At 38.4% G+C, this 23,182-nt stretch overlaps 1 long non-coding RNA gene across 1 annotated transcript in view; it reads left to right on the top strand.

The window, feature by feature from the left end:
- Nucleotides 1-282: 282 nt before the first annotated feature.
- LOC126041641 (uncharacterized) overlaps nucleotides 283-23,182 on the top strand; it is a 62,252-nt gene continuing 39,352 nt past the window's right edge. Inside the window, exon 1 of the long non-coding RNA XR_007506928.1 lies at nucleotides 283-418. This is a non-coding gene — a long non-coding RNA (uncharacterized LOC126041641). The remainder of the gene's footprint in view (nucleotides 419-23,182) is intronic.

Raw genomic sequence — 23,182 nt, 5'->3', positions numbered from 1 at the left:
ATGCGTAAGAGACTCCAGGGAACAGTGTGTACTGTCAGCAGAAGTTATCTTTTTGATGAATCAGGCACATTGTTTGTACCCCTGCATTTGATAGACATGTTGTAATAAGGTCCTGAACTGCTTACTGTGTCTTTATGTACCTTCCCTCTCAGCAGTTGTAACTATTGTGCTGCTTGACCTATATTAATGGGACTACAAACAACAAGTTTAACCATTAACTTGTGAGCTCTGTTTAAATGGATTTTGCCAAGAGATGAGAACCGAAGATTTAAGGAGGTAAAAATTAAAAAGAGGTCTATGCAATGTGAAGTTTTTCAGTGCTTACTGATTTGATGTGGAGAGTGGGAAGGAGTTCAAAGACCCAAGAATAAAACTCAACATCATATTATTATGGTCTGAACAACTAGTGCCATTCAAGGTATGGAAAAGTGCTCTCTTAAATGTTTTGTTTGTTAAATAACTTGTGCATTTTATCTGTTTGGTTATTCCAATGAGGATTGCTTGCTGTATTATCTGTAGCCACACATACTCTGTAGCAAGAGCAGGCTAAGAGATTTACACTGAAGGGGGGTAAATATTGCCTGCTACTGCTGCCTGGGAAAAGGGAGACTGGTTTTCAGTAACTTGTGAGGAGACAGTGAAAGCTAGAAAAAGTCCAAGTGAAAGGAGTCAGTGTCAGACTAGTGCTTTAGGTATAGAAAGAACAGTCTGATTTAGCTTGATTTAGTTGGGCTGCATCTCAGGAACTTGGGTTCTGTGCACAGAACTTGAATTTTAGATCATTTAATAAAAGCCAAATCTCTCATTTCTGATATATATATATGACTATATTACTCAGGAATAAGCAACTGTGACTGCTGATCCATGGTAACTGCCCCATGTGTGTACAAAGCCAATGGTTCAATATCTGGTGTGACTTGATCCTTTGTGGAAAAGTGATTCTGTGTCTCTAAGTTTATTGACATCAGTGATTTTTGACTGAGGTTCTTAAAGGGTAGGCATGCAAAAGTTAAATGGGGAGGAGGGGTATGGTCTGGGATGTCCTGCCCAAAACCTCTGTCTTCCCCAATAAAACTGCCTCATCTTATGCACGTAGGCATTTAAAACTGCTACTGTTTGTATTTGGTGGTTCTCTCTCTCTCTGCTGGGATTTCACCATTCTGGCTCCACAGGGCATATGTAGGTGTCTTGCGCAATCAAATAGTGTGTGTCCTGCTGGGTCCTAGTGATTGATAGTGCCAGAAATTTGTCCTTTAGCTGAAACTAGCAGCTGATATTCATAGGTGCAAATGTCTATGTTCATTCTCTGCAGCTGAGCTCTTCTTAGGCATTGTTACAGCTGTGAATTAAGCATTAGGTAGCCCTGTGCACATAATCAAAACTGAGAATCTGAGCGAAAATCTCTCGCATTTGAGAGTCTACTGCAAGGGCTGTTGCAGAAACACAGAACTGCCTATTTTATGTTAAATGCAGCAAAACATGCAGTGAGAAACGTGCTTTAGAAATGTGTGGTATTTATGTGTTGGTCTTTATTCCAATGTAGTTAAACTGATGTGAGTAGAACTTTATCTGTCTTGTTACTAATATAGATTTTTGGTTGAAACAGGTAAACTGAGATAAATCCTTGTCATCCTTGATCTCAAGAGCTGTTAACTGACTAATACTCTTTGGGCCTTGATTTGAAGGTTGCAAACAGCTTGGTAAACATACAATTAAACCACAGAAAGCTTTGTAATAGAAAGGGAAGCACTGAGCAAGACTATCAACAATTTAGTGATGTATAAGCCAAGTCAGGGAGGGAAGCCCATGATTCTGGCTGCCAGATTTCTCTAACCGGTCACTTCCTTGACTTTCTTGGATTCCTAAAGAAAAGGAGGCACAAAGTCACCTTTATAAGGAAGTGATCTCAATTAGAGTCAACAGGAAAAAACCAGAAACATTGGGAAAGGCTTATTGGGAGCAAACAAAAATGCAACTGTGCCAACAGAAATTTTCTTGCCTATAGGTTTCTGTAGTTGCCCTTTTCTCTCCTCTGATGCCAGTAATTCCCAAGGTTTCCATTTAAGAAATTTAAACTGGTAAAAGCCTGTGTATAGGTGATTCCTAAGGTTTATTTCTGCTTACATTAGTTTTTTATTCCTGAAATTCTACAGAAATAAGTTTAGCTGAGGTAAAACTGTTTTAAAGTTAGTCTACACATGTAGCAGCATTAATTTCTTTAATCTGGATTAGCAGGCACAGTTTTGCTTCACCCAGAGTAGAGGTAGAAGCAGGGCAGGCCCCCAGGGCTAATCCCTCTCCTCTTTTCTTGTCTGTCTATCCCTTCAACTCAGAAACAGCTATGTTCAGAAGGAGGTCACAGCACAGTGATTTTGTTCTGAACATTAACTTTTGTTCTAGCAGCTGTGTTGGCTGGCACCCATGCAAGGAAATTTAGCATTTCCCACTGTATTGGTACAACAGTATGATTTTTTTATTTTGCTCTGAGCCTAATGGGCATGTTCCGGCTTGTAATCATGAGAGGGCCTGGCAGATGAGCTTTTGAGATGCTTGTTCACAACTCTGGTGAGCAGCTCCCTATAGTATTGTGTGTTCAAACTAGCTTGCAAGTCATTAGAGTTTCCTTCTTCTGGTGACTCGAGGTGGGAAGGCTTGTTTACTTACTAGTTTAAAGCACCTTGTTTAGGTGTTCATGTGTTAGCTTAATGGAAAGGAAAAATCTGAAGTTTAATAGACTGAGCCTTTTTTGCCAGTTTTCAGGTATGTGAGAAATGGAAGTTATTTAGTCACAGAATGTGACCTGTACAAATATGGGCAAGACAGGTTAAATAAAAGCAGAAGATTTAACTTCATGTCTTGTTATAGCTTGCAAAACAGTTGTCTGCCAAGAGGAGTATTCTGTGACTCAGTGACAATAAACTGACACAATCCAATTCAGTTACTTTTTGCTGGTTTAGTCAGTCTCTCTATCCTGCAGCAGCTGTCATGGTAGGACAGCATCTTTTAGTATCTTGATACTTTCTGTGCTAAAAGGTTAGTGTAAGCTGTCTTGAGAGAATTTTGTCTCTATCAGAGCTATAAACCTTATCTCAGTAAATAGAATAAAGCTGGCTAATGATCACTAACTTTATGTTCTTTTCTTTCAGGGGATAGTTTGAAAAGGTAGTAATTTCTTTCAACAATACAAAAAGCATCTTAGAGAAAATAGTCTTCCTTACATATCAGTAAAGATAAGCAGCCTTTTTTTAGGCTACTTATCACCTGTATTTTCATGTAAAGAGTATAAGTATGGTGCATGTAGCTAGCTTGATGGATAGATCTGTTTCTGAGCATTTGTATCTCAAGCCCATGCTGCTCTTAACGCAGACCTCCTATGGATGTCAGTGGAAGTCTTGCATGTCTTAGGATTGTGTGAATTTATTTTTTCATTGAAGACTTCTCAGAGAAGACAAACTCATTAGAACCATCAGAGAGAGATGGAAATAACTTGTGTTCATTATGGGGCTCTTCTGAAATGGAGGGTTGCCAGCTGGAGGCAGCCATATGTATGTACAATATTGCAGCTGGGAGGGCAATCTGAATTCCTTAAAAGCAGCTAGATGGTGCTTGTATTTATTGAAAACTATGTGCAGAGTAAAGCTTAGGAGCAGGGAAATCTGTTGTGAAATGGCAAGAAAAGGATCATGTTTGCAAACAACTATATTTTAAATAAGTAGTAGGACAAAGTGAGCATTATATCCAGATCTCTTGGGATCCCCATGTGCATGTCAAGCATAGATAGGTAGAAAAACCTGTACAGGACCAGAGTGTCTCTATTGGTACCCAAAAGATTGAGACATAGTATCAGTTATTCACTGAAAATCAGGACTTTCTCCAGCCCAGTATATTTGGACTTCTAATGGCATTCAAATTGACACACAGAAGCAGGTCTTTTAGACCAAGAAGCTTTTCTTTCTCAGCCTCGCTTAATTGCTTTATCTCTGGACTTCTCAGTGCTTGCTTTCCACCTTTTATCACTTGTTCCTGCAGAGTCTCTTTTTACATAAGTTTCAGCTATGCTATTCACTCCAGTGATCTTATTTGGCAGTTATTCCAAAGGATGCACTAGTTTCTAAATGAAATAGCTCTGCTTCATTTGTTTCCTTGTGCTTGTATCGTCTACCTTATGAACTCTACAGTACTACACACAGATTATCAAAAGCTATTCTATTAAATTATGCGTTAACCAGCAGTATATGTTTACAGTGTGTGTGTTTAATGGCATAATACTACAAACATCACATAGTATAAGGACAATAGCTAAGTAAAAGGTACATTGCTATGTACCTGAAACCTGAACTAATCAGGATTTGGAACTCTATGTAAAATGAGAATCTTGGATAGACCAGCCTCAGGAGTTTACAGACTATGAAATGTAGCCTGTGCAGACTGTCTTCCCCTGTCTTTATGTAGGAAAACACCTTGGACTCAGTAGGAGTTTTGCCTGTGTGAGGGTTATAGGGCTGGAGCTCAGTTGCAGCACTATAGAACTTTAGTTGTGCCAAATTATGTATTTTGAAATGATTTGAACATTTTTACAACTGTTGTTATTTGAAAAATGTTTTAGTGCTTTTCTTCACAAAGCAATCACCTTTATCAGCATCACATTAAAGGGGTGCTGAAAGCAGACAATGGATCTTATATTTCTCAGAGGTTTGCAACATTTGATCATATAACTGAACTGTTCTTGGCAGCAGATTAATGAAGAGGTTCATAAGACAAAGCCATTTATTTGCAAGCTGCATCAGGAAATGGAGATATGTGCCTGCCTCTGCTTTCCTGTTAGTTATTCTTGGTTGTATTGAACTAGTATCCAGGCATCCAGACCAATCTGTGTCCCTGTTCTGCCAGCTATTACTATGTATGGTGAATATTACTATTTGATCAGAGGTTTTTATGATCTGAGGACATGAAGGTAAAAGCAAGTGTGCTTTCGGTTTATGATGGGGATAGGTATGAGTGATTAAGTACTTTACCAAGTCCAAATGAGAATGAGGTGGGAAGCTGACTTAGTTCTTTTGTTTGTGGTCTGATGTCTTCATCTGGAAGACTGTTAGGGATGTGAGACTCCAAGAGAATTTTTGCTTAAGAAAATGACTATTTTCATAACAAATGACACACTGCTTTGTAGCTATGCTCTTTCTTTTAAATAAGATTCTCACAAGATGGCATAACTTTTGTCACAAGTGTTATTTTTGTTACAGCTGGTCTACTTGGTATATTTGGTCCAAAATGCCCGGTCTTGGCCATCCAGTGGCTTGCTTCCTGGCCATTCCTGTATTCCTATAAAATACATACCCCCCCCCAACCATAATAGTTAACATTGCAAGATTTAATATTTTGAGCATGAAGATAAGAAATTAAATGCTGTTAGTGTGGTGGATACATTGTGGACACTGAGGACACTGGTTGATTCTGCACTAGAGTAGTGTAGATCCTGAATGTCTTTATCTGATATATTGGCAAATTATGTTGGCAGGCTCTGGTCAGGCTTCCTGGGTCTGGGGCTACTCATGAGTTGCCTGCTGTGGTACCTGTCTTCCAGCCATGCTCGTGGAAGACGAGTGTAAGGTTCCTTAACATGTAATGTGGGAAGTAGGCACCAAGCCTCATGTAGTTCTGCTTGAGTACTCCTCTCCTGCCCTGTTCTAGTTATAATGAGATTCCCATTTGGGGAACTGCATCTGGACCATGGTTTTGAGGACTGAGTATTTGGGTTTTACTCAAATCCAGAAGATAGGTCTTAGTTTCTGTGATACTGCATGGGACCAGCATCCTGAGACCATTGCGTTATCCAGATCCCTCAGAAAAAAGTTGTCCTGGAGACACATGAAGAGACTAAAAATACAGCATTTACTGGAGAATAATCCTGAGTTTCCCCAGTGGTCCAGATAGTGGGGGTGTGACAGAAGTGCCCATAAAGCTCACTTGTTTTCTGGCAAACATTATTTTTATACTTTCACCCCAAAGTCTTTTCTTTATGACCACAGTCAGGCCACTGTGAAGTTATGCTTTCATGACCCTCACTTAAAAAATGTGACATCTCTTATTATGAGAGACTTAATGGTGCTTTTAATAACCTTTTTAATATTTTATTCTTTGGGGAGTAGCCTGGACATCTTGTATATAATGAAATGAGCCAAGTGGCTCTTCACAACAGCTGTGGTAAATGTACAAGTGATTTTGCTGCGTTGAAAACAGGAAAAAAACCTCTTGTGTTGCATCATTCTGGCTGGGAAGTGTTCAAAGTTATTGTGACAGGACTGTATTTTGAGCAATTGTTGGTGATTTGTTTTTTAGCACACAAAGAAAGTAATAAATCTGTCACCCTGAAAAATCAGGTTGTGACCTAAAGGAAAGAGCAAATTGTGGCTTTAGGTAAAAAAGAGTGACCTGTCTATGAGGGTCATTTATCATTATAACAAAATTGCTGGTGCTCTCCTAGCTGACCAGGAAGAAAGGCTGTGGTAAGCAGAATCGAGGGATGCAAGCATCCGAATATTTTTAACTGATCAATACTTTTTGGATTTACAAGCAGCCAAAAACCTGTCAGCATGTAGAGTAACTGCACTATGCATCTATTCTAAGAAAGAAAACAAGGGAGAATGGGTTTAATTTGGCAATTAAAAATGAAATACACTTTAGATTTGGCATAAATAGTTTAATTCAAAACAGTATCTTAGTACAGATGCCCTTAGCAGCCTGTATACCTTGCACAGTAGTACAGAAAACGGGTTTCAAACCAAACTCCCAGGAAGGTTGAAACCAATAAATAAGCAACAACATAAATCTCTTCAAGGTGGTGTTAGCATTATTTTCTAGTACTGCATGTGGCACATGAAGAGTGTCTCAGAACTCACTTGGGATATGTGGTTTCATTGTTTGAAAGTAATAGTCCCAAACTGTTTTTGATTAAAAAAAGAAACAAATGCCCAAACTTTCTTTCTTACCCCACCATCGTTTATTCTACATTACCCTATATGTAAACAGTTCTACATGTAGCTTATAAAAAAAAATAATAGCAGAACAAGTTCAGTGCCACAACTGAAGTTGGCAGAGATTGCATCCATTGCAAAGAATATGTTCAATGAGTTCAAGTCTGGCTTGCATTGGAGTATCAGCTGAACATGTTTTGAAATAAAAGCTTGAAAAAATGACTTCTTTTTATATAATTATTCTTAAGTATCAAATCTCTCTCAAAATTAAAAATGATTCCAGTTAATTCTGGAAAATATTTTCCTGCTTTTCAGTCTCTCCTTGTGAATTTTCACTTTAATCTGTTTTTTTTTTTTTTTTTTTTTTTTTTTATAGAGTTCGCAAAGACATAAAGAGAGGAGAGTGTGGGGGGAAAAGCCAACACAATTTCTTGTACAGTAATTTTCATGCCAATTGCTAATTTCTGCTGATTGCCTTAGTGCAGGATTGTCTTATCAGACCAGAACATCCAATGATAAAAACCAATTCTAATGTGTTTAGAAAAGCACTTATGATTCAGGCTACCACTTGTCGTTAGGCATTACCAGTATTATCCTATATTAGGTATGCTTTACGAGGACATTTTAATATATCAAGGCTGGCAAAGTACTGTACACTTTCAATGCATCATAAAGACATTGAGATAAAAATGTAGAAGGTAAAATAGTGATTTATAATATGAACTGTCTTTTTAATGCACATTGATAATACTCTGTTCCTTGTGGATTCATTAAGGAAATCAGTTTAGCATAATTTTAAGCATAAATGTAAATTCCATTGATTTAGTCATACTTGACTACATGGCAGTGCCAAATTCTGGTGGTAATTCTGCACCAAAATGCACTGTCAGAACTTACTACTGCAGAGGACCAGGCTGGATTGAAAGCATTTAACTGAAGTTTCATGACTTGTGCTCTAAAGGATTAGGCTTTTTTCAGCGATTCTTCCACTTCGAGGAGTCAACAAAATTATCTTGGAAAAAAGTATCCTACACTTGTCATTAGATAGCAACATTTTCATCTCACTCCTTCCTGAGAGTGCTGAAAGTGATCTTTATCCTGATAGTATGACTTCCCCCCCCCGCTACTTCTAATTTTAAAGGAAATGAAAAAGTTCTGTCACCAATATGCCTCAAGCATATCTTGTTCAATTTTGGCTTTAAGATTTAGTACCAAATTTTGTGAGTGTGCCAAATTTTGCCATTGTGCTCAGGAATGTTTTTTGTTGTATTTGATACGTGTCCATAAAATAAACTAAATTACTTGCAGTGTCAGATTAGCATTCAGTGGAAAACTGAATTAACTCTTTTCCATCTAAAACTCAGCCCCAGAAAAAAACCCCCAAACTAGTAATCTAACTGAGGTCAGATTTCCAGAAAAGCTTTCATCTATTCTTTTCAGTTACTATATTATGTATTCTGGGATTTTTTTGCTTTCATTAAAACCACTGTCAAAGATAAGTTTCTAAAGGTGTCTTCCAAAATTGTTCTTGCAAATTCTGAATTTTGAATGTAGTAAAACTTGTCCAAATAAATTATGGAAAATCCTGGCTGAAACTTAATAGGCAGGAGACATGTGAAAGCCCTTTTCTAAATCTGATCCTTCCATTTGTATCTGATTCAGCATGTGGCTATAGATCAGTGAAGAGGTAAACGTGTAGGTTAGAATTCTTGTGTAAAGGTAACAGCATTAAAAATCAGACTTATTTTGGTGTCTCTTTTTAATTTGATTTTCAGGCTTAATATCACCCTAAAAAAACATGAGTATAGCTTTTGCATGTGTTTGAGCTAGGTCATTACGTTTCTCCTTCAGGTTTGGGACTAGGCTACCAGGAGTGAAGGGTCTGGTCCATCACTCGGCAGAATCAAGGGGAAGCTCTCCTTACCTCCACAGTTTGCACTTCACTCTAACCAGTAAGAAGCCATGTGACACAGTGAAAATGGCTTCTTGCTTCCATAGTTTCACAAGTAGCAAAAAGTAAAAAGTTTTGATCTATAACAAAAATCAAGCTTTTTTGTGAAAGAACTGAAGCATGGGGTCCTGTAAAATTGTTTCTTTTGTTGTTTTACTCCCCTTGCCAGCAATAATTTGACATTTTTTTCCCTTACCCCTCCAGATGCAAAATAGTGTCTATTTTCTTCCCTTCTTTGATATTGACTTCATTATCTTTCAGATTTTAATCACTCTTTCAAATTTGATTGGAACTAACTTGTATGTAAAAATAAAAATTTATTGTAGGAAGACCAACAGAAAGACAGAAAAAACCCCAAGGAAACAGATCTAAAACTATGACATGTAGGTATTCCTGTGCTGAAACAATGGTTTCTCTTCTTAATACCTTAATATTTGATTTTTAATCACTTCATAAAAAAAAATTGCATGTAGCACAATTCCAAATTACAACAGTGAAGAAATGCATGAGTAGAAAAGAGACCTGTGAAAATCTTCTGTGTTTGTAAGGTATTTCACCATAAATAGAGCTGTTTTCTATAATTTTTGGAATGAATTTGAGGAAGGTTTGTCTGGAAATGTCACATGAGACCCTTTAAACAATACTAATATTGTTCTGTCTGTGAGGTGCAGTTTGTATTCATTTCAGTAAAGATCTATTGTACTTTTGTCTGCTTCAAGTATTCCCTTAAGAATGAAGTTTACATTTTAGAAAGTGGCAAGATATTGAATTTTCCATGAGGCTATAGCAAGTTGTAGGCAGCAACTGAAGGAGATATATCTTTACACGCTGAAACTTAGAACACTTCTAATTTTTATAAGAGTATAAAACTTGATGCTGAAGCCTCTCTTCAGTTAACAGTGTAATGCACGTTTTGGCTTGCTCATCCCTTAGAATTATAGCTGAGATTGAGGCGGTATAAAATACAGGATTTATGAAACGAGAAAGCATGCACAACTTTGTATAGCCCAGGGTCAAAACTATTTGGACCTTAAATTATTATCAAATGTGTGGATAATCCTTCCTTCCCAATATATGTAGGTTAATACTATTAAATATCTATAAAACTACCAATCAGACCCTTTTTTACTTATCTAGATAAAATGTCAAGAGTTCCAATTTCTCAATGTCCTGGTAGTACAGTGTCCTGGTTTCAGCTGGGATAGAGTTAACTGTCTTCCTAGTAGCTGGTACAGTGCTGTGTTTTGGGTTCAGTATGCGAAGAATGTTGATAACTGATGTTTTCAGTTGTTGCTCAGTAGTGTTTAGACTATAGTCAAGGATTTTTCAACTTCTCATGCCCAGCCAGGGCACCTGACCCAAACTGGCCAACGGTGTATTCCATACCATGGGACGTCACATCCAGTTTAGGAACTGGGAAGTGGGGGCGGGGAATCGCTGCTTGGGGACTGGCGGGGTGTTGGTCGGCGGGGTGGTGAGCAATTGCCCTGCGCATCATTTGTACATTCCAATCCTTTTATTACTACTGTTGACATTTTATTAGTGGTATCATTATCATTATTAGTTTCTTCTTTTCTCTTCTATTAAACCGTTCTTATGGCAACCCAGGAGTTTTACTTTTTTTCCCGATTTTCTTCCTCATCCAGTGGGATGGGGGGGAGTGAATGAGCAGCTGCATGGTGCTTAGTTGCTGGCTGGGCTTAAACCACAACATACAGAAACCACCTAATGATGTTTGCAACACCACCATTGTTTTGCTCATATTTATTAATCAATTCTAAATTGCAATGTGTTTTCCTTGCATCTTTTTAGTGCCTAGTAGGAGCCATAGACGTTGCTAACAAGTTCCTTTTTACCATATTATTTTTTAAGAACTTCCTGACTCACCTGTGAAGTATTTTTAGGACAAAGGTGGCAGGTTTTGCCTGGCCAACTTATTTTCTTGCTATTTTTAGAAACGAGTGTGCTTGTATTGTGCACCATAGATTGGCACTTGGATGAGGTTGGGATAAGTAGCTATCGATCATATCTGGATAATAGACATCAGTGGTATTGCTTTACAAGGTTTACCCTCTTTGATTTATACTAGGGTATTGTTTTTTATGGGACTTTTAGAATATTTGTCACTGAATAATGTTTTTATGGTCAAGCCACAAACACAAGGCTAATATTTCTTTTCAATCTGTTGATCAACAGTTTGATTAAATTTGGACATATTTTGAGAGCATTCAGACTGGATGCCATCAAGTGCAATGAACAGAAGATGCTTCTAAAGCAATAGTGGTACTAGGCCTGAGTTGCTATTGACCATCACCTTGTAGAGTCATTTACAACAGGGGGATGTAAAAATACAAGTCAAAATGGTAGCATTTAACAGTCAGCCTCTACTCCCTTTATGCTGATCTAAAAGTCTGCATAAACTTCAGCACAGTGGAGGCTTGAGCCATTGTCCATTAAGCATCAAGAAATATTCAACTAAGACACTTCAATTAATTTTTAGCCTGCTTCATTGGTTCTGAAGTGTTTAAAATCTTTACTATAACTCAGTTGCAATGAAATTAAAGGGTTTAAAAACTATTGGGGAAATGAAATAAAAAGAAATGCATACCCACAGGTGGTATATTGAGATATGGCTATCTTTGTACGGTAATATTCTTTCTTGTAAGCAATTACAGTGTGTGCGATGTTTGAGTACAACAACAGATATTTCTATGTTGGCGAGAAGCTGATTACTTCATCTAGTTTTGGGTCCCCTAGTACAGGAAAGAATGGATTAAACTGAAGTGAGTTCAGCAGAGGCCCTCAAGCTCCTTGGGCGTTGGAGCAGCGGCCCTGTGAAGAGAGGCTGAGGGTACAGGACTTGCTCAGCCTGGAGGGAAGGGAGGATGGTGGGGGGGGCCTAGGGGCAGAATATAGAGCCAGGGTCTCACTGAGGTGCATGGCAGGAAAGCAAAAGGGGTCACAAATTGAATTGGGAGGTTTGGTGTGGCTAAAAAGAAGAAAGTCACTTTAGAGCATAATGAAGCAGTGGAGCGGGTTTTGGGGGGAAGCTGTGCAATCAGTCTTGGAGGTTTTCTGGAACTGGAAAAGCCCTGAGAATCTTGATCTGGATTCAGTGTTGAAGCTGCTTTGAGTGGGAGACTGGACAGAGATGCTCTGAGATCCCTTCCAGCTGGAATGACTCTGTGGTTTTATTTTTCCTGACAGGATTAGGTGTTGAGATTTTTTGGAACTGTCCAGGGGATCTGGATCCTCCAGAGGACTTTTCAAATGCATGCAAAAGGGTTTGGAGCCCTGCTGGGCTGTCTTTCAGAGGCAAAGCGGTACAGAGGGCTGTGCCCTTGGCAGTCTGTTCTTACCTCTAGCCTCATTTATCTGAAGGGTTTTAGTGATTATAGTAAACTTGTTAAAATATACCCAGAGCAAGTACTCTGCCATTTAATGGCAGTGTAGAACATAAAGTCCCCAATGAAGCAATTGCAGTGAAAGCCACCAAATTCTGTAGAAAATTACACTTTTGGGTAAGTGATCAGGGCAAAATGCATGCAGACGTGAGGAAGATGTGATCAAGTTCCCTTTAACTACGCTTTGGACTGACAAGACTTGACTACACTGATAAGATAAAACCACGACATTACAACTGAAGCAATGGAGGCTTCTTAGCCTGTAGCTTACAGTAAAAAATAAATGTGTTTTAACTGTACCCTTGAGGAAAACCACAATGTAAAGTGAAGAGAACTAAGTGTTCCTCAATGCTATGCAGAAGAAGCATTGCAATAAAAAAATCTTATCTATCTGTTTGTAAACTAGTGTTTTATCTTGAATCTACCAGTGGACAAACTATTCTGATGCCCTTCTCTCGTTTGCTTTGGTCACGGTGGTCCTCATGTACTAGTGTTTGATTCGGCTCCAAAGAATCCTTCTTAACTGAGACTTTTCTATTAAAAGCCAATGTGATTCTGATGTTTTGTTAGGAAAGACTGATAACGTTCAGCAAAACGAATTGCAGTGCCTGGTTTTATATAGCTCTGATTACAAAACATTTGTGGCAGAGTATGGCTGCACAGGGTAGTGGAGAAGAACAGTGTCCTGATTCCCCAAAGAAGAGTCTATCAGTAATGCTGCATGTTTCCTTTTCAAAACCTTTGCATTTTAACACATGAATTATTATTTCCTCCTGCTGTCTCAGACTGCATATCCCTGTCCTTAGGACTCTGAAGTCCAAGAGCCATATTGGGATAGAGCTTTCTAAATAAGGTAGTCTTGTGTTGTAAAAATGCTTGTTCTAACTTTCTATTTTCCCTCACTCATTTATGCTATGTGGAAGGGAGGTTATAGAGAAAGTAACTACAGGAGTCTTATCTTAGGGCTATGTAAATAAATGCCCTAATTACTCTGAAATAAAGGACTGCAGAGAAACAATATCACATTATAGCAAAGAACAATGCTGGCAATCCTACCTCTATTACCTGGATCTCAGCAGCTGTGACACAGTTATAATGATCCTTAGAAGGGTATGGAGAAATTTGCTGTATGGGTCATTGGTATGATGAGATGTCCCTATTCAGGATGGCAGCAAAATTGTAACCAGAATAATATGGGGAACTAGAGAGGAGATCTAATAACTAGAACTGCTATTACAGTTGAACTTCCCCCAAATGCCTCAAAAAATGTACCCTGTAAGGAGGGGAAAAAACCAAACAAATGCCTTCTCCCGCACCCTCCCCAAACAAACCCCGACAACCCCAAACAACCCAGATATGAAGACCATTACAAAAATGCAAGCACTAGAACACCAGCCTGTATTAATATGATACATGTTACTACAGAGGGCACATCATAAGTGAAATAAAACACAGAAAAGGGCATGGATCCATCTCTAATCTGTTGCCTCATGGCAGATTAGTAATTGAAACCTTGTAATGCCTCTAGGACCGCTAAATGTGATCTGATTTTTCAGTGGAGCAGCATATGGTGATCATAGATGCCCAGTATTTTTGAAAATCAGGGATAGAGCTCACCAATGCCTAAAATTTACCAACAGCAACGCATTTCAATATTTAGTATCCTGGAATACTTTTTATCTCAGTAGAACCCTTGTCCTGCCTGTCTTCCTGTGCCCTTCCCACAGATTTTGAGCACTCTTATTCCAGAACAAGTATATCCACAGGAAGTTACATCCCAGAACGACTGTTTTAGTACGTGTTCAGGAGGCAAACCTCAGGTGTCTAGCTTGGGGATCAGTTTTTCAAGAACAGGCATGTTTCCAACCTTCCTTCCTGGCACATGGTATTCTTGCTGAAGGCTCAGCTTTCATTATTCAAATCACTGTTCCATCATGCATGTCTTTAGCTGTGAATGCTGCTAATTCATGGGTTTTAGTTTTCTTCAATGGAAGTCTATAGTTTACAGATTATTTTGGCTGTCAGACCTCATAGCATCTCTGGTTTGAGAGGACACAAGCGGAAGTGTCTTGGTGATCATCCATGGGAGGTGGATTAAGGTTTTCGCATTAATTTTGGACCATGTTGTAGGGCATATACAGATGACCGTGATGGGCTGGGGCAAACCAAATGAACAGAAGTATCTCAACAGGTTAGCACCCACTGAGCTCAAGCAGGGCTCACCGCATTCAAAAATAGTATCAATAGGAATTTCTTGGCATCTTAAAATATACTTTTTACCTAGCTTTTACTGTGAACCCTTCGAGGGATGGACTTTTGTCAGCCTGCCTTTACGGTTGGTTAGTATGATAGTGAGTCATATGTCAAAGGACCTGGCAAATTGTTAGTTAAATACTCTGTACTTGGTCTACTATAAAGTGTGGGGTTTTGTGTTTAAATAATCTCCCTTTCTATTGATATGTGTGTGTGCAAATAGCATCCCTATAACATTTTTTAGATATTTGTTTCAACAGAAAGTTTTTTGAGCAGTCAGGTAAGGTGCCAACTTGCATAGTATTAGCTGTCCTTTAGAAGCTGCTGTTTGACAGAGGTGTAAGGTAATGTATGTCTGAATACAGCAATGGATGCTGGGATTGTGGTCTTAAGCCATCTTGTGAACAAAAAGACAAGTTTCCATTGCAAATAGTTTGCTGTACTGCTGTTCCACTTTGTGGAAAACTTTTCAGTAGATCAGAATCAACTTTTTTTCATGGCTAACTCATCTTAATGAACTATTAACTAAGTTACCTACCTAGAATAATTTACAGCTTAACACCATTACACATATCTAAGGAGCAAGTATTCCTGAAGGGAAAGGACACAAAACGTGACTGCTACAAACTTCCAGTGCTGTTGCTGTTGGTGGAATGGTGTTGGCGTTAATGTGACGACATTATCTATAGGTTTGTCTCATATCCTCAAAAAAGAAGTGAAGTGAGGTACAACTGCTGCCGAATGTTTCGTTATCCTTTTTCACGGTCCTGTAGGTGATGAGTATCTCATTACTGGAGTGACAAGGAGTTGAGTATCTTTAGGTGCCATGGTTTGTTGCACAAAACTCTTGATTCATAGAACTACTTACTGGGCTTCAATAGGAGCTGTAGAGTTACAACCAAAATAAATGCACAAAGCAAATGCAAAAACCTGGGTTTGTATCAATACAAAATGAAGAATGAAATCTAAACAGGCATGTAAAAGTGATCTAGACACTGTTTCTTTCAATGAGCAAGGAATCCATCTTTTTCTGTTGTAGAGGAAAGTAGCAATATGGACAATACAGTCTTCACAAACAGTAATAACAGTATTGTGAAAGGGGGGGTGTTAATTTAAAGCATTTGCTATATTATTTTTAAAAGGAAATATATGCAACTCGTCTACTGCCTGTGAAGACCACATTGTTCTTGAATGCTTGCTTATTACTCTGGGTGTATCTATAACAGGTAAAAAGGACTTATTAATAATACACCACTACCACCCCCCCAAAACAACAACAATTTTCAGCCTTAGGAAGTTTAAATTTTCATGTTAAATCATGTAAATTTATCAGTTAAGCCTTAAGGTAGGGTCAAGACTCGTTAATGAATAGCTGAAGGTTTTGACTTGTAAACCTACATTGTTTTTTAGGAATTACCATTTATTCCAAATGAGGAGAAAATATTTGTTATTGCTGAATTAAGTCAGAAAAATAACTTTGCTCAATTCATGTTTATTCTAAGCCAGGTATAATAGGAACAGTTATCATACTGGGTCCTCAAGTTGCTGTGGTTTCTAGGTCATGTCATATACTGGTGTAACAGGGTGTGAAGCGTTTCAACGACTTGCCTAAGATACTACAGTGACCCTATGGCAGAGCCAAAAATAAAACTTGGGTACTGGTTCCTGATCCAGTGACCTATTCTTGGAAACATTGCTGCTGTTGTCTCAAAAAGCAAGCATAAAGCCTTTATGAAACATAGAAGATACACATTCTTTTGACAACATATTTAAAGACCAAAAAAAGTGGCATTGCCAGGCAGTGTCTCTCCTATTTCCCTTTTTAGCCCCAGCTCCAAGTCCATTTTAGCACAAGGCTGTTTTTAAGACTGATAGCAGTTAGCCCACTTTGGATATTTGTGGAAGAATTTTTCAGACACTCCTCTGTATCCGGAGCAATTTACTGGAGACAGGGAATGCAGACTGAGATGAAAGTCATGTAATCCCCCAGCAGACAATCTGTGATGCATGCTTTTGGACCAAAATGAATATAATAGTACTGAATTGGCTAACCCTGGTATGGGATCACCTTTAAGATCACAGATGATGTTAGAAGCAATGAAGCCTATAGTGTCACTGTTAACAAAGATAACTGAGGGTAACAAACTGCCAAGCGAAAGGAAAAGTGTGAAATTAAATTCCTCTGTGTAAATATATTTTCATACACATGTGTGTGTATCAATGTACAGGATATATGAAACAGGGTTTTTTTGTGTGTGTGGTTTTGTGTGTTTTTTTTTTGTTGTTGGTTTTTTTTCGGGGTTTTTTTTTTTTTTCCTAGCAATGTGAGGATCTAAATTAGAGGACTTTGAGAAGGGAGAGAAAACACTCTATAGTGCTACTGCTAGGAAAAAGAATAACTCACAGAGCATCCTAGACACTCTGCTTGTCATGGAACAGTGTCCTAATTGTCTCTTTCATGCTGTAACAGGTGTGTGTGTGTGTGTGTGAATGTCCTGCCACACATGCATATTATGTCCATATTGAATATCAGCTTGCAAAAGACAGATCTGAGAGAACATGCATGTATGAGGTTAGATGCCAGCTTCATACTAGACACATAAGACAAAAAAGAAAACTCCTGAGTCAGACAATGCTTTTAAAGCTACTGAGATAACAAACTGAAATTCCTAAAATGCAGGATGTCCTGCTGCAGGAGGGGCCATTAAGAAGGAGGTGGAAGGAAGCTGAACAATCCCAAAGAGAACCATTCACACAAACTTATTTTCAAGACCAAATCAAAAAAACAAACATGCAAGTAAACTTACACAAAAGAAATTATTGCAGCAAGTGAACTCTATACCACCTGTTATTTTAAAGGTGATATGGCCAGTGTTGGCAGTTTTAATAAAGGAGCTGATCTTGTTCTTAGACATTTGATAAGTTTTCATAAAATGCAGATATGTGATTTATCTCCCCAAGCTAATAGAAAAAATAGCAGTTCTCATCCTGATATATCTTGATAAGGCTTAATATACTTCATAAATATGCAATAACTTTAGCTATACAAAACAGTCTCTAAAGAAGCTTAGGGCCTGTTCCTACTGCCTCTTTAACTCACTCAGCAAATCTTTGAGAAGTACTTCAGGTAAAATCTTAATTTTCAGGAATTTGTTTTGCTTGTTATTAAGCGGTTTAATTTGTTTCTTTTTCCTAGTCATCTTATAGCCATGGGACTTTGTAAAGAGAACTTTATTAACAAAATTTTGTGGTAAATACAAACACTAAATCAAAATGCCTAACAGTGTTTGGTCTATGTTTGTGTGTGTGTATATATATTAAGATATGTTTAATATATATAAAATTCAGTATTGATGTATGCAAACATATATGTATATATACAAGCATACATATATTTTTATATACTTATAAACATATATGTACATAAAGTGTGCAAACACTATAGCCACTTAGTCTTGTTAGTGATCTTTTGGGAGAAAACAGATTTGGAAACAATTAAAGGATCCATCCAATAAAATTGCTTCATTTAGTTGGGTGGAGATTTTTTCAAGAAATAGCACAGAAGGACACATATCCTTGACAACAGAAAACAATGTCAGAAACCTGCAGTTTGATGTGGAACACAGAGAACCAATTTGTCTTAATGAATTAAGATGCATGTAGAAATGTGGCAGAATGTTTATTTGGGCTTTTTTGTGTTCTAATTAATACTTGTATGTTGTAAGTGTTCTCCCTCATTATGTTTCTAATTATGTTGGAGAAATGTACAATGTAGATTTTCCCTTCTCAGATGGAGTGTAATAGTACGGAAAAATATTAAGCTAAAGAAAAAAAATAATCCTGGAACATTCTCACTGGTGTCTATGCAATGTTCTTCTCAAATATTAAATGGATGTACATGACAATTAGCTCAGGCTTTACCTTAGAGAAGCACAGAACAGGATGCCAAAGTTCCTATCCTATGATGCAATAAATTCTATTTTATTAGCAGAGCTTCAGTTTTCAGTTAAAACAACCAAAACCTGCACTATGTACTTTATTCTGTTTGTGATGTGACTCAATGCTCCTTCATGGGGCAACTGATGCAACTTTTCAGACATTCCTTACAAGAGAACAGTTAGCAAAAAACAACTGGAAATACTTTGAGTGTGGTTAAGATTGATTTATACTAGCAAGAAAATATTTCAAACTATCCTATTGCTGATTACGTTTTTTCCTATTTATTCTACACACACGGAAAAGTAATATAATCTGTGGAACATCAATCATCCAACAGGCCCCGTTTCTTCTGTGAATGCTGCTACTCTTTTTAGATTTTTGTGCAACTGCACTTTGAGCAGTTTTGTATTTGCTCATTAAGCTAAAAGTGGGAATAATTTTGCAGTTGTATTTTCTCAACGTATGGAATATTCTACCACATTTTGAAAAATGTAATGGACATCTGTGGCATACAGAGAGGCATATTCTTTTAGTAGATAAATGTTTCAGAGGATTAGGAGACTTGCCTTAATCAGGTTAAATGTGAAGTCATTGCCCATTAGGGGCAAAATGAAGTATGGACACTCTTAAAAAATTGAACTGTCTATGTCAGCCTAAGTCATTATTAAGGATTAATTAGACCTGATACAAGAGAGACCAGAGCTGATGGCATAACTTAGGTTCTGCTAAGGTTCTGTTTTGCTGGTACTATAAAAGTGTTTGCTAATGACCACAAAATTTCCAAGTGATTCTCATTTCAGAAACATACAAAGTTAGTATGTTTATACTACAAGAACAATTGCACATGCTTGTTTTCCTGATTTACTTTGAGATTACTGGAAATGAGAATTCAACCTTATTTAAATGCTGAAAGCTCTTCAAAATGTCTTTATATACTGTCTACATGAGCATGCTATGTGTCATTTCAGTGCAGTCCTTTTCATAACAGCTAAAAGACTTCACATCTGTTCAGGTGGAAATTTTTTTCTGTTCAACTTCACTAAAAAACATGGCTTTTCGTCACTTAAATACCACCTCTTCTATTTAGAAATGTGTTCTACGTGGACTGTCCTGGCACCAGTTTGGGGTAATACCTACGTAACAAGGAAGTCTAGTTTTAGGGCATCCTTTTTCCTGTGGCTACTTTAGTCACATTGTGATATGGTTTCTAATAAGAAAGGTTACTTTTATCAACTTCTCTTTAATGACTGATACAGCAAAACACCTAAGCCTGTGCTGAACCTTAAGTCACAAGAATTCTGAAGTGCAAGGAGCCTACACTTTAAATTCAAAACAATTAAAACCAATCAAAACATTATGCCATTGTAATGGCTTGGCACTATTGTTTTGGCATGACTTCAGTTTCAGTAGGTGTTTTACTTGCATTGTGGTTTGTATTCGGGTAGAAGATTAATTTTGTCTGATACCCCAGGGTTTTCCATGATCCTCCATGGAAGAGCTGAATGCCTCCACCAATGAGCAAGAATACAGCCAAATATCATGGTAGCATATGGACTACCTGACAGTGGTACATGATGAAAAAAGCTTGTGTGAACATGCTGTGTATCCTATGTGAAGTCTGAAGGAGAAAAACATTTTCCTTGCAAGCCAAGCTAGCTATTTTTCCTTTAGGACCTATGTGTTGTCGCAGGACTGATGAATTCCTTTGCTTCTGTTCCAGATTGGCTTCCTTACCTCTGTAATCAGGCCAGTGTCAGGGGAGAGTGCACATGGATAGGTCCATGTATCATTGCTTGATTGGATGTATATTCTACCTCCTGCGTTTTTCAAATGCCAGACAGACCAGCATGCTTTTCTTAACTGTTGTGGGGTTTGGTTTTTTGGGTGTGGTTTGTTTTTTTTAGTTTTGTGGGGTGTTTTTGGTTTTGTTTGGTTTTATTGGTTTGGGTTTTTTTGTTGCTTTTGGGGTTTTTTTGTTTTGTTTTGTTTTTTTGAGAATGAGTAGCTGGTATGGGAGCTGTTGGCCTTCATTTGACCAGTCTTCAGTCTGGACCAGTACCTCTCTCAGGCTGTGGCCAACACCTGCTGCTCCCTAAAGGAGTGCAGGAAATTCTACCCTCGCCAGTTATGACTTTCTGTTCCTTAAGGTAAAGGTTTTTCCTGAGGGCCATTAGGGATTTGCATATGCTGCTGGCCAAGAGGGTGACTCCTACCATCTGTCATGCTAGAATAATCTGCAGTCTGACAGTGTGCTAGAGAAGAAAAATATATACTGGTATTACATAATTAGCATACAGCAGGAGAAGTTACTTAGGAAGTATTTTACTGCCCAAGGGCAGCTGAGCATTACAAAGAGTCATTACTGAGCTCTACCAAAGATTTTCTCAACTGAATATGAACCCTGGGAGCATCATCAGGATTATAATGATTTCCTCTAGTCATACAATGCTTTTTTGGGGGGAGGTGGGGAGGTAGACAGGAGAAGAGGGAGGAAAGCACATGGTAAAACTGCCCAGGCTGGCTGAGTGTAGGTGTTCCTTGCTTGTAGACCCGCCAGCTGGTTTCTGTGAGAGTCCTTGTGTAACATTGCCTGACAAAAACACTTGTAGGTGGGCAAGTCCCAGATATTTTAAACATTGAATTATTGCCAGCTCTTTTCTATGTTTCCTTGGACAAGTTAATAAATCTATTTATTACTCTTGTTGTTTCAGTGCAGGAATTTTGGTATAACTATCCTCTTTGCTAGCTCAGCTTCACATCTGCGTGGTTGTATTTGGCAACCTAGCTGTACAGCATGCAGGCAGGACAAAGGCATTTTATAAATTGACCAATGATGCAAAAGCAATAATAAAGATGAATGAAAGAATGAGCTCAGGAGAGAGTTTTTTCATGGAAATAGGAGCTCAAATGTCATAATAGTATAGAAACATGTTACAGCTTTTCTACCTTTCTCTGCTGGAAGCTAGATATTTGGGGATCAGCTTGCACACATCCAGGCTGTATATCTGTGGGGAGCCTTACTGCAGATTTGGTTTGGCTTACCAGGGGGGCACATGGCATTTCAGAGTATGGTAGGAGATGCAAAGTCCTCCTGTCTCTGCAAGCATCAGAAGATTTCTGCTGTTTTATCTGTGTTGGAGAAACCCTTTGTGAAGTAAAGCCATTCAAGTTACAGGCTTGGGATCTAATCATCTGATGAGAGCTTTCCATGTCCTTCCTGTCAAGCAGCTCTGGGACACGTTCAGGATTTTCTTTCCCGAAATAAACCAATAAATCCATTTTACAACATTTTGTTTTCTGATGCATATACAATGGAGAGAGAATTTTTAATGTGAATTCAGTGTGAGTTTGGGTGTTAAGTTTAATGAGTACTTGTTTTCATTCTGACTTCTCGTAATTGCTGTTACTTGAACATTTTGTTTTACAATTTTTATATGTGCTGATGTGTGTTCAAAAGTAGATGTTTATGCTGCCACCTGCATACAGTAATCAGCTTGTGCAACCTTGGGGATGAACTCTGCTGGTGGCATAACCAGTAGTACTTAAACCAGGACATATGCTGAAACATAATCTCATATGCCTTGATATAAGTAGGTCTGACATGTAGTTATTAAGGAACATACAGGGCATGGGCTGCTAGACCAGAACTTAGTGGGAAATCATCCCTACTTGGGAGAGCTCATGGGTTAGAAAGTCAGGGCAAGCGTGAGGTGGGAAACAGAGGCAATGGTCCCAATTTTTAATGAAGCAGAAGAGCAGCACAGGCTTCCTGACACCAGGCTAGTACCACTTAGGGTCCTCTGCCTCCTTCTCACTGCTGGGTTAGGTGCTGTCCTAGACCCCTTGTGCTTTACATTCACCTGGCAGCAAGAAGGGGATGTTCTCCTTTAGGACAGGGAAAACTGCCTTGGCTGGAGCACAAGAAGTTTCCAGCAGGTCAGGGAGCTTCAGGGTGATGTGTATGAGAAGCAGAGAAGAGCCCATGTTTCATGAAAGGCCACTGCTAGCCCCACCCCATGGGAGTGATTACTAGATAAGTAAAAACACAATCCAAGGAATACCATAATGTTACTAGAAGCTATTCATTGCAGCACAGTACATGACCATAAATTTCTCATGAATGTTATAACAATTTTCTCCTCAACAATTACACACTGTATGACTCTGAAAATGACAGTGAGCTCATCTGAGATGTTTTTATAATAAAATATTAGAAAAAAAGGAAAACTGGAATGAGAAAGCCAAGGAGAACTATTTGTATTTCACTTTCTCCTGGAGTATCAGGGAACCATATGTGAGGGTGTACCATGAACTCATATGGGAGACAATGACGGGGAGAAGTGAGAACTGTATTCCCCATGTCCACAGCCACACACACAAAGGCAGAGACCAGCACTTCTTCCTATGGTCTGTGCCAAGAGGAGCAGAATACAGCAGCAAAGTCTGGAGATTGAGGTGTTCCAGACTACTTAGGTACATGGAGACTCTTCCTTCCTAAACTGCATGTGCAGAGGCATTTCAATAACTGACATGTTTCTGCAGTGGAGTCTCACTTTTCTGTCCTGCTCCCTGTTCCCTATCCTTCAGGTCTCCTCTGGTGTTCGACAGTTCAATAGGTCCCAGCTATTCCAGGACCAGAACTGTCTTTTTTTAAGTAAAAC

Source organism: Accipiter gentilis, chromosome 8 (genome assembly GCF_929443795.1).
Source record: "Accipiter gentilis chromosome 8, bAccGen1.1, whole genome shotgun sequence".
In the NCBI taxonomy this organism is placed as follows: Eukaryota; Metazoa; Chordata; class Aves; order Accipitriformes; family Accipitridae; genus Astur; species Astur gentilis.
Note: the sequence above shows the minus strand (reverse complement) of the source record. Positions and strands in the feature narration are given on the sequence as shown.